Below are 5,851 nucleotides of genomic sequence, written 5' to 3'. Positions count from 1 at the left end.
CAGTAAGATTTTTTTTTGTTTAATGTTTTTGAAAGTCTCTTATGTTTACCGGGGCTGCATTTATTTGATCAAATATACAATAAAACATTATTCTATTTTATTCTAGTTTATTCTTGTGATGGTAAAGCGGAAGTTTCATCAGCCATTATTCCAGTCACATGATCCTTCTGAAATCATTCTAATATGCTGATTTTATGCTCAAGAAACATTTATTATTATTATTATTGATCTTTAAAAATATTAAACATTTTTGTGGAAACTGATACATTTTTTCAGTATTCTTTTTTCAGTCTTCAAATCTGCTTTGAATGATTCATTCCTCTAATTATATTCCATTTGCCAACCAACCCTAATGCCAATGTGCCAACCATCACACTCTTTTCTTAAATAATATTATTATCCTATCCAAGTGGCATGATTTATTTTAGGCTTCTAAGTATTATTCCACTGTCTCTGCCAATGTACAGCTCCTCCGTCATACTATACACACATACTATGCTGTCATGCAAGCAGCAGTGAGACCTTGCGTGCGAAGGACACATTCAATATGCATTTGACCGCCTGTCTGCTGAGTTACTGTAGCAACGAGGCTGTGTTAGCCATGCGTCTGCTTGCATGACTGACAAACACACACACACACACACACAAAAAATAATAAACATATGTTGTTTAACAAACTACCTGATGATTAGGGAACTTCTCACTGTTCCCACAGAAGCTGGCCAACAAGCTCCACGCTGACAAGCGATTCACACATGCAAGTTTGCCAAGCCAAGTTCTGACAGGTGTTAAAATGCAGACGTGGATGCGAATGCTCACATAGATCCGTCCAGGCCGCTGGCAGAGAAGAAAAGACTGGTTGCTTATGTGAGTATGCTTTGCACTTTTCTGGCTGCAAGAGAATTTATCGCCAGTGCTGTCTTTCGCCCAATAAAGTGCTGTCACTTCTCTACAGTCATCTGGCTGTGCACTTTTCTGTTAAAGGACTCATGTTCACACGCTCAGCTGTCACATCAGCATGAGAAATGTCAAGTGGAAAGGAGAAGTCTTGTAACAGGCCGTGCAAATGGTCTTGCCGTAAATCTGCAATCACAGATGCAAAGTCTCTGCTAGAAAGTTACAACCAAGTAAACATTGGATTACTCACAGTTCAGGATGTTCAAAGGTCATGGATGTGTCAAAGGATCTGTGTAGAAAAAGAGGAATAAAGACTGCCTTAGAGATGTACACTGGCCTAGTGTTCAGTACTTGAAGAAACAACAGGGAATGGAGCGAATCTTACCCAGAACATGTGCAGATGTCATTTGACAACAAAATGAAACAAAAAGTAATACAGGAAAAAATATATATATATTAAAATAGAATATATAAAACAATCTATTTATATAATATATAATGTAGGCACAATTGATTATTTACGTAAATAAAAAATAATAATTTCAATTAAGTTATTTAAAAATATATTTAACAGAAAAGTTATTTTCACAATTATTCTCTCTCCCCCTCTGTATATATAATTTCCTATTTGTCTGCTTTGACTTGACAGGTTTCGTGCAAATCACTTATCACTTTTGTGAGACTGTCAGTTTCCATACGTGATAACACAATGATTAGCATTTTGCTTAATCTTAAGAGGCACAAACCTGAAAATAGTCATATTCCTTTAAATGCCTCTCTGCTTTAATGAGTAAATAAGTGAATGACTCATCTAGCTTGAAGATCAACTTAACCCATAACCCTTATTCCACAGATGCCCTATAGGCAGTGGGAGTGCTGGAAATGTGTCATGTTATAAATCCTGAGGTACAGAGTACTTATTTAATAGGAACAGGCATGAATATTTACAACTACCACCGAGAATCTGGAGCCAGGTTTTATGCATTCACAAAACATGTTGTACTATATTTAACTCTTGAGAGTAGAACGTCCTCGAAAGAACATTCATACAAATGATTAAAATATAAGTCCTCGTTAATGTGCAGTATGCAGGGCAATATTTTCGTAGATTAAAAAAAGCCTAAAAAGTAGTATGTAGAATTGGAGAATAAATAATCTGGGCATTCAGGGCAGAGCCATCACGAATGGGGTCAATGTGAGTGAAATTAAAATAAAATCCTGGTTTTTAATTTGTTGTGCAACAAGGACAGTTCAAATCCCAGATGACATGAAAAAATCTCATCTAGTATAAAAACAAAGTGCCAAGGCCAAGCGCACAGGTACAACCAGGCAAAAGGCGACACCTCATGAATCAGTTGATGGGTGATAATCTGCACAAACATTACAGGAGAGCAAAACATCCACAAGCTATTAAGAAAGGAGGGGTGGTTCTTGCAGGGGCCTCGTGGCCTGGGGAGGAACAATATGTTTGGGATGGAGGGCGACTTCTGATGATGACATACTGTACTGTGGAGTGACAGATGTAGGCTGCCTCAGGATGAGTGTTGGCACAGGTCAACAAGCAAGAGGTGAAGAGGTCGTATTACTAACGGCATATCCAGCAGGGGGCAGTACACGTACATCCTGTCACTATTTACTCACCCTCATGTTGTTCAAAAGCCTCCATCTTTCTTCTGTGGAACAATAAAAGAGATGTCTTGGGCATTTAGGTTGTTACGAAAAACGTTTAGATAAATGCTGCTATTTGCAAATGTTTTTAACATTTAGAATTATAATAATTATATTTCTTGAGCAGCAAATCATGATATCAGCTTTACCACCACAAGAATAAATTACATTTTAAAATGTTAAAACAGAAAAAAAAAAAAATCCTTTTCTATTATATATTGTTTGGGAAGCAATCATTATTTTTGGAATTCCATTCTGAGTTTTTTAGTAACTAAATGCATCATATTTAAGCGAAACGTTCATGAAAATACTGTGTATGACAAAGCTGTTTCAGGATTAGTAGCAAGAAAAAGAAACATTGAGGATCGAGATTTTAGCACATATTCATCTCTAATGGGACTTGAACCTGCAACATTTGCATTGCTAACCTGGCTCTTTCATTCCACCATCAACCCTGTACCCCCTACTAACTGCAGAAATGGAGCTCTTCTGCTGTTGGTAGCCGGGGTGTTAATAACAACCACAATCACAGGCCTATACTTGTAAAGTGCAGCGGCCCCTGTAATAACATTTGAATCATCAGTGTGAATTTTCTGAAGCATGAACTTAATTTACTGATTCCATATCAAACGGTCAGAGTGGTTAGGCTTCTGTCTGTGAGCTGTAAATTGAAAGAATAAAGCGTTACATGAATTTTGTAACAAACATGCAGCTTTTGTCATTTTTTTTTTTATCAGCTGTTTGGACTCATTCTGACGGCACCCATTCACTGCAGAGGATCCATTGGTGAGAATGTGATGTAATGTTACAATTCTCCAAATCTGTTCAGATGAAAAAAAAAAAAACTCAGTCTTCTTGGAGGAGTAGATTCTTCATTTGAATTTTTCTGTGCATCCATCCCTCACAGCTTTGCTTTCATTCATGTAAAATTGAATATAGCATCTAACATGACTAAAATCTGTTGATGTAGCAATGTGCAGTGTTCAGTATTGTACAAACAGAACATGCCACTTATGCTGTAAAGAGACACAGGCACAAAAAAGTGTGTCCTTTCAAAGATGATGCACAACAGGCATTTATGATAGTTTGGTGTGCTGTGACCTCTAGTGGAGAAAGACATAAGTAAAGTGTATTCTGAGATATTCATTCAAAAACGAGCTTGAATTCTCAGTCCAGTGAGGAACAAAGGATCAGTTTCTCTCCATAAGAGTATGGATTTGCAATTGTTAATTTTAAAAAGATACTGTTTTTGATTTCTATGTGCCTATGCCATATTGGTCTTATTTTCACTTCTTCCATAAATACAAATACAAACTAAAAATGTAGGGTCAGCAAAATTTAAAAAAAGAAAGAAATTAGCCCTTTCATTCAGCAATCATGCTGATCAAAACTTAAGTTGTTACAAAAATAAATAAATAAACTGTTTTTGAGATTTCTATTTACCAAATGAAACAAACTTATCACAAAACCAAATAATAAATGCTGAGCATAAGATACTTATTTCAAGTTTTGAATGGTACTGTAGTTCAGTTACAGCCCACTCACATTATTAAAGCCAATACATCTCTCAACAATGCCAGTTATTGTGTAAAATAAATGAAAAAAGTCTATTCAGTTTTGTGTGGTGCCTATAAGTAGTACATAACAAATATTAAACATATAAACATAAACATATAAAAAAAAAAAGTCTGATTTTCAAGAGCATTTTTGTTAACTTCGGTTTGACAGAACTTTTCATGTATTAAACAGGCCTAGTTGTCATCAAACATAATGCATCAAACTCAGGACTAACAAATAAAAATAAAGATTTAAAGACTTTGTCTTGGGGAAGAAAGACTTTGACCTTTTTTTTCAACAGCTGTTGATCTTTGACTATTGAAACTTAGAAGGTGGTCTAAACTTCAAAAAAGAAGTCGCTCAGAAGCAGAAAAAACATCCCACATTGCAGTTGAGTCAAAACTGGTAAAAGAGACAATGTGAATATAGGGGCAGGAATTTATGTGGTTTGAGGAGGAAAGAAACCGCCTCTGTGTGTGTGTGTGTGTGTGTGTGTGTGTGTGTCAAACTCAAGTCAACACCACTATTGTTTTCAAGACAATAGATCAAGGGTGTGCTGGTGCTGCTTATATGGGTCAAGGTGTGCAGAGGTTAACCTGTTTACTGAAGGCTAAACTCCAGCACTCCACCTCACTGAGATGTTTGGCAGTAAAAAGCTTATACAGTGACACTCAGTTAGATTGTCAGTCTGATAAAAATACTTTCCTTTACATAAACAACGTAAAAACAGTGTTTTCACAAGAGGTGCTTATTTCACGTAATAAAATAAACATAGATACTACCATTCAGTAGTTTGGAAACACTAAGTTAATTTATTTAGCACATGCTATATTCTACAAACTTTATTCAAATTAAATCAAATTAATGTTAAAAATGTATTTTGCAGACCCTTGGAATTCAAGTCAGGTTATTAAATAATCAGGTGAAGTTTCATCCCATGCTTTCTGTAGCACTTCTCATAGATGTTATCGGCTTGCAGGGTGCTTCTCAGTGCCTCAGCATTAGTATTTTTGGCCATTCTTCTGTGGTCAGATGTACCTTTGTATTTGAAACTCTTGCATCTTGTAATTGGTGTTTGCTATGACCTGTTCAGTGAATCTGCCAGCAGTATCTGGGGCTTCCACTGCTCATTCTGTCCTGGTTAAGTCTAGTTTGTTTTCATGATATATTATAAATATAAGTAGCACAACCATTTGTAACTGTTGAGATAAAAATAAAAGTTTTTCTGCAGCAATTTAGCAGCTCAATAGAATGACAGCTTTTGCAAGACTTTTATACAAGAGAAAATTCAATCATGGCTGCTAAAAAATAGTCATGAAAGTTATGAAACGTAAAGTAATAATATTTTATTTATAATTACTAATTTCAATGTTAAAAGCAGCTGCGCTGCTTATTTTTTTTCCAGGAATTATAGATGGAACAAAGTTATTAATTTATTTGAAATATAATTTTTTGTTAAAATGTACAGGTTTGTTTTAGTTCTGTCAAATGATTGATTCAAAATAAAAGTTTGTGTTTAAATAATATATGCTTGTGTACTGTGTATATTTTTATATCTTACTGACACCAAATGTTTTAACAGGACTGGAAAATAGTAATCAGTTTATTTAGTTGTAAGGATGAGAATAAAATAATTAAATTAAAGCATAAATCATCTGTTGTATAATATGCTGTCATGCATCATGTATACTGCTGTAAACAGGCACAAGTTATTATACATTTCTTTTTT

This window comes from Barbus barbus, assembly GCF_936440315.1.
Source record: "Barbus barbus genome assembly, chromosome: 37".
NCBI classification, from domain to species: Eukaryota; Metazoa; Chordata; class Actinopteri; order Cypriniformes; family Cyprinidae; genus Barbus; species Barbus barbus.
Note: the sequence above shows the minus strand (reverse complement) of the source record.